The 12641-nt window shown below is 35.1% G+C and overlaps 1 long non-coding RNA gene across 1 annotated transcript; it reads right to left on the reverse strand.

Moving 5' to 3' along the window:
* Positions 1–3036: 3036 nt before the first annotated feature.
* LOC117342989 lies at positions 3037–7271 on the reverse strand. Its single transcript, XR_004535938.1, has 3 exons — positions 6915–7271; positions 4809–4979; positions 3037–3135 (listed from the first exon to the last, which is right to left on the reverse strand). It is a non-coding gene; the product is annotated as an uncharacterized LOC117342989 (long non-coding RNA).
* Positions 7272–12641: the final 5370 nt, after the last annotated feature.

The following is a 12641-nucleotide window of genomic DNA, read 5'->3' on the forward strand; positions in this document are numbered from 1 at the left end:
GAACCACTAGACGTATCATCAAGTATCGGACACGCATGACTTCATATCGCATACGGAAATACATCATTTCCAAATTAGATCAAGATGTCGACCACAATATTTTGCCACTGTCTTCATCAACGAAACCTTAATTCTCCGTCAGTACAATGTTGTTACCCGTTATCGTCCGACTTCCAATCGTTCATACATTTTAACTAATTCGTATCCCACAGAATTGATTGAATCATGGACCGTTGTACCTCTACTCACTTTCGACGTTTCCGTTATATATCAACACTTAATCCTGTAGCATTACTAATGAGTCATTGTACAAAACAAAAGTCAACTGCAGGTCAGTTCGTTTGGTTTTTTTGTCACTCTATATTGAAATGTGTTTATACATGGAGTCTGTTTTTAGGGACCCACCACACGTATACCTTGTTTTGTGGTAACGGTCGAACACAAAATGTTTAACGGCTCTATGAAGTTCGCCAACATTCGACATACGACATTCAGAGTTTAGATATTGAGTCAGTTCGACAGAAATTGTACGTCATTCAACATTCGAACATTCAAAATTTGAATATCGACCTAGATCGACATACGAACATTCGGAATGTGAATGTCCAACTGGCTAGATAACCAAATGATGAATGTTGAGCTAACTTTAAGTTATATTGATCTCCAACTATATATAGTTGGCCACCATTCCATCGTCCTAATACAGATAGCATGGTAGAATCCAGGAAACAAAGCCTAAAACCTTTGTCATTTAGGCGAGCACTCAATGCCATGATCAAAGCCGTGAATACAACAAAAACGTTAGAACTACAAAACCGTGAGAACTACAAAGTCGTGAGAAATACAAAGTCGTGAGAACAACAAAGTCGTGAGAACTACAAAGTCGTGAGAACTACAAAACCGTGAGAACAACAAAGTCGTGAGAACAACAAAGCCGTGAGAACAACAAGGTCGTGAGAACAACATAGCCGTGAGAACAACAAGGTCGTGAGAACAACAAAGCCGTGAGAAACAACAAAGTCGTGAGAACAACAAAGTCGTGAGAACAACAAGTCGTGAGAACAACAAAGTCGTGAGAACAACAAAGGTCGTGAGAACAACAAAGCCGTGAGAACAACAAGGTCGTGAGAACAACAAAGTCGTGAGAAACATAAAGCCGTGAGAACAACAAAGTCGTGAGAACAACAAGGTCGTGAGAAACATAAAGTCGTGAGAACAACAAGGTCGTGAGAAACATAAAGCTGTGAGAACAACAAGGTCGTGAGAACAACAAAGCCGTGAGAACAACAAGGTCGTGAGAACAACAAAGCCGTGAGAACAACAAAGTCGTGAGAAACATAAAGCCGTGAGAACAACAAAGGTCGTGAGAAACATAAAGCCGTGAGAACAACAAGGTCGTGAGAACAACAAAGCCGTGAGAAACATAAAGCTGTGAGAACAACAAAGTCGTGAGAACAACAAAGCCGTGAGAACAACAAAGTCGTGAGAAACATAAAGCCGTGAGAACAACAAAGTCGTGAGAAACATAAAGCCGTGAGAACAACAAAGTCGTGAGAAACATAAAGCCGTGAGAACAACAAAGTCGTGAGAAACATAAAGCCGTGAGAACAACAAGTCGTGAGAACAAAAGCCGTGAGAACTGAGAACAACAAGGTCGTGAGAAACATAAAGCTGTGAGAACAACAAAGCCGTGAGAAACATAAAGCCGTGAGAACAACAAAGTCGTGAGAAACATAAAGCCGTGAGAACAAGGTCGTGAGAAACATAAAGCTGTGAGAACAACAAAGTCGTGAGAACAACAAGGTCGTGAGAACAACAAGGTCGTGAGAACAACAAGGTCGTGAGAAACATAAAGCCGTGAGAACAACAAAGTCGTGAGAAACATAAAGCCGTGAGAACAACAAAGTCGTGAGAAACATAAAGCTGTGAGAACAACAAAGTCGTGAGAAACATAAAGCTGTGAGAACAACAAAGCCGTGAGAAACATAAAGCCGTGAGAACAACAAAGCCGTGAGAACAACAAAGTCGTGAGAACAACAAAGCCGTGAGAAACATAAAGCCGTGAGAAACATAAAGCCGTGAGAAACATAAAGCCGCGAGAACAACAAAGCCGTGAGAACAACAAAGTCGTGAGAACAACAAAGCCGTGAGAAACATAAAGCCGTGAGAACAACAAAGTCGTGAGAAACATAAAGCTGTGAGAACAACAAGGTCGTGAGAAACATAAAGCTGTGAGAACAACAAAGTCGTGAGAACAACAAAGTCGTGAGATGAGAAATACTAAGCCATGGAAAATACAATACCGTGAGAAAGCCATGAGAACAACGAAGGCCGGCACTCCGAAAGGGGAAAAAATCATTCCTTTTCTGGCTTTTCACTTGCTCTGTGTACCTTTCCACATACTCTGAGTACCTATTAACATGATCTATGTTCCTTTCCACGTGATCTGTGTACCTTTCCACGTAATCTGTTAACCTTTCCACGTGATCTGTGTACCTTTCCACGTGATCTGTGTTCCTTTCCACGTGATCTGTGTACCTTTCCACGTGATCTGTGTGCCTTTCCACGTGATCTGTGTACCTTTCCACGTGATCTGTGTGCCTTTCCACGTGATATGTGTACCTTTCCACGTGATCTGTGTACCTTTCCACGTGATCTGTGTTCCTTTCCACGTGATCTGTGTGCCTTTCCACGTGATCTGTGTACCTTTCCACGTGATCTGTGTACCTTTCCACGTGATCTGTGTACCTTTCCACGTGATCTGTGTACCTTTCCACGTGATTTGTGTACCTTTCCACGTGATCTGTGTACCTTTCCACGTGATTTGTGTACCTTTCCACGTGATCTGTGTACCTTTCCACGTGATTTGTGTACCTTTCCACGTGATCTGTGTAGCATTGGCATGTCTCCTACTAATCGCCTTATTAACTTGATCCTAAACCTCTAATGCACGTTTTATACATGTAATGCAAATCATGTAGGGGCTGGTTTTCCCTCTAACAGTGACAGTAAGACTTTAAAAGATACAAAAAAAGCTTTTCTTTTTTTAAACGCATTTAATGACGTCACATAATGTCATTTCATAATAAAGCAGGATTCTCGAAAGTTAGCTCTTCTTTTTGTCTGTCAGCATCTCTGCAATCAAAATACAAAAACAGTTACATTAAACTTAAGTGCTCATTGTTTACAGAGAAATGATAAATAATATTTACTCTATCAGAAGGAAATTAATCTTCACGTGCTGTTATATATATATATTAATGTAATGGATTTTATTTTCATCACAAACTATATATCCACTGTACACATATGAATGTCGGTGTGTGACAACACATATCCTTGTGATGACGTTACCATGCAGATTTATTGACGTTATATTAAATGAATATTTATATCGATACGTATGTACACCAGTACATTAAAGGAACTATATATAACTCTTAATACCATAATCATTTAACGAAGATTTCTTATCAATAGGAGGAAAGATATACCTTATAGCGATACCCGAGCCTATACCGTCAAAAAAAATTTCTGTTAATATATGTTTTCGGGTTTGAAAACAATGTTTACCTCAATTGATGTTTATAAACAATGATACGGAGAAAGTCGAATAGTGTCTCGTGGGTGCGAGTGAGAATTCCGAGCACCGTTCTCATTACTGTTACTATTAAGATACTGTTTTAAAAATCCAAGTATGTTGAAATTGATACAATTATTTAACGGGCAAAATACCAAAGAATTAGAAAAATTGGCCAAATACATCAATGTGGCAAATGTCAAAAAAGCTTCTTTAACATAGTCATGCTTTCCGAGTATATTGTCTCTGGCACGAATTTATGTTTTTTGTGTGTTTTGTCTGATGTTGTCAGTGTAATGTTTGTATATTATGTATGTATATGATACTGATGAGTCGGAAGACTCAAAGTCAATAAAGAACTTGAACTGGCTTACTGGCGCTCCAACATATTCATTCTTGTAGGACCTACCGAATTGTATTGTTTCTGTTTTGCACTGATTTAGGTATTTATATTACAGTATATATACAGTATATTACAGTGTATATTACAGTGTATATTACAGTGTATATTACAGTATATATACAGTATATTACAGTGTATATTACGGTATATATACAGTATATTACAGTGTATAAACAGTATATTACAGTATATATTACAGTATATTACAGTGTATATACAGTATATTACAGTATATATACAGTATATTACAGTGTATATACAGCATATTACAGTGTATATTACAGTGTATTTACAGTATATTACAGTGTATATTACAGTATATATACAGTATATTACAGTATATATACAGTATATTACAGTATATTACAGTATATATACAGTATATTACAGTATATACAGTATATACAGTATATTACAGTGTATATACAGTATATTACAGTGTATATACAGTATATTACAGTGTATATTACAGTGTATATACAGTATATTACAGTATATATACAGTATATTACAGTGTATATACAGTATATTACAGTGTATATTACAGTGTATATACAGTATATTACAGTATATATTACAGTATATTACAGTATATATACAGTATATTACAGTGTATATTACAGTGTATATTACAGTGTATATTACAGTGTATTATAGTGTATATACAGTATATTACAGTGTATATTCTATAATTTATTTTCAACAGTTGTTTACATTTATAGTCGCTTTAACGTTATGATATTGTTTATTGGGACTTACTCTGAAGAAATGCAGAATTCGGATTATATATTTTATGTCATTGATTAACTGGATTAATAAAATTACCACGAATACATCATCAGAAGACCATTTCCTCCTATCGGCCGTAAGACGATCGACAACAACTTCCTGGTCGCCAGCCGCCGACTACGCAGTTGCCCGCGTAAATCTCGTTAGGACGACACGAATATCCACCCGGACGACAGATCCAGTTACAGCGGGGCGGGCCATACTGACCTATAACAGATAAATACAGCTGACATGAATAAACATAAACTTTACTGGCAGGTGCTACATTAGCCCGAGTTTCCTCTGGCCCTGACACCAGACATTAGCCCGAGTTTCCTCTGGCCCTGACACCAGACATTAGCCCGAGTTTCCTCTGGCCCTGACACCAGACATTAGCCCGAGTTTCCTCTGGCCCTGACACCAGACATTAGCCCGAGTTTCCTCTGGCCCTGACGCCATGTCTCTGGTGTCAGGGCCGGAGGAAACTCGGGCTAGTGCTACATCAGACAAATACAGCTTAAAAAAAAGAGAAAATATCTTGCCTCGACCAAAAAGTACGTTGGAATCAAACTTTTGGTCTTCTAGGCGATATTTAGGTATTCATTTTATTTATTTATGTATATAAAAAATGCAAGGAAAAAACATACACACAATATATGACCAAGGGTAGTTCGTGAGAAGTACTGATGTACACTTTCATAAAACAATTTGTGAAATGATTAAAAAGTAAACAAACTTTACAAAATTGTCCCTTTAAATATACTTTAAATGACTATTTAACATAAGTGTGGATTTCGTATATTATTCTTAATTGGTGAAGACTTCATTCTTTCAAGATTACAACATATTAATATTCGTTTACAAATAAAACCGTCAGCGAACGGACCGATCTTCCGCTCAGTGCTGTAAACTGCAACACAGTCAGGTAGTTTGAATATTATTAAGATTATCACTGGAAAAACCAATCACAAAAGTTTCAGATATTCTAAATCGAATACAAAATAAACCTAACGAAGCAATGAAATCATGGGTGGGGGTATAAACTACGATTTCGCTTATCGAAAGTGACGTCAGGAATGATATTTTGATACTGGCAATAGTTTTAAAAGCCACTACAAAGAGTTCTTAAATGGTAAAAAAACAGCATAAGATTGTCCAACGAAATATCGGGAAACAATTTTTAAATCAAATATCTAGAACATACAAACAAAACTTGTGTGACGTCACATTATTGTGTCGGAAAATAAAAATGTCATTTATCGACGCAAAAAGCATCTCATATAAAATGGAACATCTCAAGCTAGTTCATTATGGTTTAATCAAAGGCTTTCATATGAAAGTAAGATATTCTCCCAAAAATATCAATAATATAAATACACCCGTGTTAGATCCCAAAGTATATATATATATAGTATTGTAGGAATACCCGGGATAGATCTCAAAGCTTATGTATAATATTATAAGAATACTCGTGTTAGATCTCAAAGTTATGTATAATATTATAAGAATACTCGTGTTAGATCTCAAAGTTATGTATAATATTATAAGAATACTCGTGTTAGATCTCAAAGTTATGTATAATATTATAAGAATACTCGTGTTAGATCTCAAAGCTTATGTATAATATTATACCAATACTCGTGTTAGATCTCAAAGTTATGTATAATATTATACCAATACCCGTGTTAGATCTCAAAGCTTATGTATACTATTATAAAAATACTCGTGTTAGATCTCAAAGTTATGTATAATATTATACCAATACCCGTGTTATATCTCAAAGTTTATGTATAATATTATGTTACATCTCAAAACCTATGTATAATATTATACCAATACCCGTGTTAGATCTCAAAGCTTATGTATAATATTATAAGAATACTCGTGTTAGATCTCAAAGTTATGTATAATATTATACGAATACTCGTGTTAGATCTCAAAGTTATGTATAATATTATAAGAATACTCGTGTTAGATCTCAAAGTTATGTATAATATTATAAGAATACTCGTGTTAGATCTCAAAGCTTATGTATAATATTATAAGAATACTCGTGTTATATCTCAAAGTTTATGTATAATATTATAAGAATACTCGTGTTAGATCTCAAAGTTTATGTATAATATTATGTAATTAATGTTATACACTATATCATTAGCTTACCTTTCACCGGACTTATACCGAGGCACACTAAGCCCACGGCCACCAGGAGAATCGTCACTACCAGCTTGTTGTTCATCCTAATAAGTTATGATGATATTTACCCAATCACCTGTGATAACGCAACTGTGGACAAGAGTGATTTAACTTACCAAGCCGCGCGTATTTATAAGCCTGGTAACCGCAAATAATTAATTATGATTGTTTACAGCCGGATCAAATGCAGGAGGAAATGTGTTTAACATGCAAATCCTTGTCAAGTACTACATAACACCAACATCGCTCGCTGTTTTCATGTCCTCGGATTTCGCCAACATCACTTATTTTTTACGGTGTTTCTTAGAAATAATTGTCATCAAATAATCTTTTTAAAATAAGTTATATATTCATTAAATTTAAATACTCATAACGAATTAAGGCCACATAATTAATCACCTGTAATAAAATTTCTTTACTTCCTTTACGGAGAAACACAGGTAAGAATTTGCTGTGAACAAATCATGGCAGATATTATTAATCCTATTTTGATTGGTTTAATGATATTTGTCTGTGTGCTTCATATACATTTTACACTAAAGCAATCACAGCTGTGATGTCACAAAATGACCGAAAAGTTCATAAAGTTAATTTTATTTAAAAAAATCAGTGCTTTCTTTAAAAACAAAAAACTAAAAAACAAAACAAAAAATGAATAATTTTGTGTTCGAGGATTTTCCATGAAGTGATATGAATTTTAATTTCGATCTGACATCGTGTTGTTCTAATTCCCCAGCATACAATAGTGTTCCTTAGTGAATTAATTTGCTAAATTTGATAATTTCAACATATTTCATTATTGATTTTGATGTATGTATACCTTTTACCAGGAAAACAATCAACAAAGTTTAGAGTTTAAATAACGAGCTTTTTCTACCGAACAAAAATAAGAATAACTGATTACTGGACTTAATTTGAAGTGTCATACCTACCTCTTATGTAACACTAAATGTATTGTAAGACCAATCGGAGTACAATTCAGATTAGCCAATAATTCAGGACCCATCACACTGTCAATATCGCACCATTATTTGGCTAAAAAGAATTCAAAGTAATGAGACAGAATTCTCAAATAATCAACATTGATATCGATATTGTGTTTTATATCTAAATACTCCAAAAAAAACAAAAACGTATAAAAATTTTTGTTCTATTATCACAGTACTAATGACAGAATGGGGGAAGTTTGGGGCGGGTAGGATGTTACAGAATTAAATGAAGGTTCGGAAATCAGAAAAAAACGTGCCAAAATAAATATTATCGTTGCTCGGAATCACGAATTTAGCCATTTTTCAGTGTCCAAACAAATTGCATAGGATGTAGTTTATACCATGAGAGCTTGGATACATTTGTAACGCTATCTTGTCACTAGTATTCCACGGTATATCGCCACGGTGTCTACCCTACTAGACCTAGTCATTACATATCATGAAGGTACGGTCGGCGACAATGTTTTAAACCAGTGACCTCGTAGTACTATCTTCTAGCCACCAACTATATACGTAGATATTGTCTGTATACTGTATAACTCGGAGCTATTATTTCGCAGTTGTCCCTGGCGGAACTAGTTTTGGGTGCAACACCGCCTTGTACACATTCTGCAGTAAGCATGCAAACTTCAGAGTATAAAATACCGTCTATGTGTTTAGTTTACAGCCATTTTAACACAAGGAAAATCAATAAAGAAGTTTGAAAAAAGGATTGCTTCGGGATTTAAGGGACACGCCAAAACAAAAACAATGATGAAAATTACTTAATCAGACGGATAGAAACACAACAAACTGACAAAGAGAAAGCCATGGCTGACTTACATCTGGACCTAGACGACTTACCAGTGGCTTCAGTTTCAGACTATGTGGCGGTCTTATAAAATGGTTGGCAATAAACTCAGAAAAGGTACATAAGAAACAAGAGACAATCAATGTCGCAAAAGCACCTTGACCAGATAGATGATATCCTAAAGTTATCTACGAGCTAAGGGAAACTATAAGTCAACCACTTCCAATTATATTATGAAAATAAAAAGCCAAAGATTGAACACTGTCATATGACTTGGGAGAAGCAAGCATCACCCCAGTCTAAAAAAAAAAAAGAAGAAAAAGAAGGAAAGGAACAAAATCAAAACCAAAACTCATGGCATTTATGGTCTGAAAAAATGTGTGTGTGTGTGTGTGGGGGGGGGGGGGGGGGGGGGGGGGGGGGGAATGCAACTCTTCAAAATATTTAAGCTTGTATCTCGACAACAACAACAAAATAATAATTGATAAACTGGAAGAACTTGAGATAAAAGCAAATACCGAGTAAAAAGATATATAGCAGTAATTTTCGACAAACTTAAGCTCAGTGCACAAGTATCATCTAGCGTGAAAAAGCTAATGGCATGCTGGGCACCATCGTCTTTAGAGCATCTTGAAAAATTCATCATATAAGATATTATTCACATGATACAATCTTCTTCTGAAACATTTTACGAATGTTTCGCCAACATTAGCAGTTTAGCTTTGCATGTCAAAACCAAGGCCCAAGGTTGGCCATGATACATACTAACGATTGATCAAGTAAGGTCTCTTAAACTGCACAGAGTAGTGATTTATAGGTATGTAAAATACCACTGGATTTGATATTGATACGAACCCTAATGTCAAACATCTTATGATACTCATAATATTTTTTTGCGTTGAGTTCACAATCAATTTACGGTTGTTATAACCTACAACATTACGCGTTCTCTTGTCCCCGATTTGAACTCGCGTCAAAAAACGTGACCACTTCCATGTACCCTAAACCTACTAGTACTAAAGGTCCAGTACAGAAATGTGTGTGTGACTACGTACACAAGGATGAAAACTAACTACACACGCTACAGGGCAGTGTACACGTATTTACTTCTGACTGGAAACACCCAAAATGGATTGGATGCGATTATTAAGGAAGAAGAAGTTAGTCTTGCTATCAGTAAATTAAAAAGAAATAAGAGCTGCGGCCGAAGACAAAATACTTAATGAACAATTCATTGACTGTAAAGATATTCTTTTACCATATTTAACCAAACTGTTTAACTCCATTTTCGAATCTGGTTGTTTTCCGGAAGTTTGGTCCACAGGGTTATAACACCAATATATAAGAAAGGGGACATTGACGACATGAATAACTACATCACTTTTGTGAGTTACATGGGAAAACTGTTTACCTCTATACTGAATACAAGATTAGTTAATTGGGATGTAGAAAATAGTGTAATCACAGAGGCCCACTTTGGCTTTAGATTCGGTTACTCAATAACTTATGCAATTTTTGTGCTCCAGTCTTTGATAAATATATATTTAGGCAAATAGGGCGGGAGACTTTATTGTTGCTTTGTAGATTATAAAAAGGCGTTTGATTTTATTGATACAACTAATCTATGGTGTAAACTAATGAAACAAGGAGTGCGTGGTGAAATGTTAAAAACTATTCAGGCGCTGTATAGGTGTTAAATCATGTGTGGGTCTTACTCCGAATACTTCACTAACAGGGTCGGTCTCTTTCAAGGGGAAATTTCATCACCAACTTTGTATTCCATGTATATTAATGATTGTGAAATGTTTTTTTAAAAGAAGGCTGTCCATCGTTAGAAATAAATATGATAAATATATTTCTTTTGATGTATGCAGACAACACGGTCTTATTTGCAGGATCGCCAAATAAATTACAAAGAATGTTAGATGAATTGAAGAAATATAATACCGAGTATATACTAACGTTAAATACGGAAAATACTTGTAATAATCTGCAATATTGTCAGATAGGACGACTACCACTTTGGTCATGTAGGAAGCTCAAAATTCTCAAATATTGGTCAAAACTGAAGTCGACAAATAATTTCAAGCTGAGCTTAACAAATTAGGTTTAAATTATTTATGGCATTCTGATTGTAGCGAGACCATAGCTTTTAATGTGATTAAACAAATATTTTATGATGTTTATCAACAGGCGCTTGTATCTAATATTAGTGATATTTCTAAAGATAAACTATATCAACATGTTATTGATAAATTCTCTTTACAGTTCTACTTGTGTAAGCATATAGATGACCAGTATCAAAAAAAAAAACAAAAAAACTAGATTTTGATTAAGTTCTCACAATCTCAATATAGAAGAAGGAAGATACAGAAATCAGCAGAGAGAACAAAGAATATGTACATTATGTCAAGATAATGATATTGAGGATGAATATCATTTTATTCTCAAATGTAATTTTTATAACACTATTCGAAATACATACATTAAGGCATATTATTATCGAAGACCAAATGTTTTTAAGTTGATACAATTATTAAATGTTCAAAATGTTTCTGAATTGAGTAAGCTAGAAAAATGTCTTTATCTGGCGACAAAACAACGAAATAACGCCATCTAATTGTTTAATTTACTATATGTTAGTCTATTTATAACGTACATGAACTATTGTGTACTGTCATAATGACGTTATGTTCATTTCTATAACATATAGTAATACTAAAGTGTACGTATACATATATGTGTATATTAAGCGTAATGGACATGTACATTTGTAATTGTGAATTGTGTCATAATATATTACATTGTATTGTTTTGTAATGTCTCTCTGATGTGTTGAAAAACAAGGAAATAAAGCATGCCAATCTGAATCATGTGTGGCAAAATCACTGAATTACCAGCCGATTTAGAATACAGTGATTGGGTAAACTGCCAACTGCCCTCGAACTGAAATTATTATATGGCTGCAGCAATATGGCAGGCTAAGTTGTCATTCATTCATTTATTCACGGAGGAATGTTGATCCAGTATTTTATCAAATTATATAACATATCTTATATGTTAATGAGATATCTGATATGATATGTAAGATATCTTATATAATTTGGTAAAATTTTGGATTATCGTTGCTTTGTTAATAAATGACAACTTGGCTTGACATGAAGCAATAGTCCAACAGGTTCAGAAGGATTGTACAAAAACACAAGATAATAACACTTTTTTAATACATAGGATCATATACAGTAGTGCAAAAATAATTAAACTGCATCAAACAGATGCTAAGACCTTCTGGAACTCGTTAGTGATGCCTACGGGACAAAAGTGTTAATACCGAGGACGCTGCGGAGAAAACCCAAGGAGACAGGAAGAAATGCAAATATCTTGATAAGGAGGTGCAAAAGTCCTATGATTCAATCTGTTTCACAATTTTCTTTATTGGACTTCAAAATAACGCCAGGTAACTGCATATTCTGAGCCGTGGCACTAATCAAATTATTTGAACATGATAAACAGGTAACGGAAAAAATTGGAGGAAACAGTCTACCAGCAATCGCAAATGATAGTACTCAAGACACTCAAGATATAGCACCTTTCAATTCAAATTGAGTTGGAGCAAAGATGAATTAAATTAATTTCGCAAATATGCAAAGAAGACACAAAGGGAAACCCAATCCTGGAAGTATGTTATACTGAGACGTCTACGTTTCCGTGGTGTTATGCCACGATGCGATGCGCCGGTATTGACATCAGACACAAATGCCTCCAGCGACACGTCCAAACCTGTTTCATGTCCAATGGTGGCGCCGTGTACTCCTCTTCGATGAGTCACGAATAACGCTTTACGTGGAATGGGCGTCGGCTTATTTTCTGACGTCATGGGGAACGTTGTGCCGATATTTTGGATGATGGAACATG

Source organism: Pecten maximus, chromosome 14 (genome assembly GCF_902652985.1).
Source record: "Pecten maximus chromosome 14, xPecMax1.1, whole genome shotgun sequence".
Lineage (NCBI taxonomy): Eukaryota > Metazoa > Mollusca > Bivalvia > Pectinida > Pectinidae > Pecten > Pecten maximus.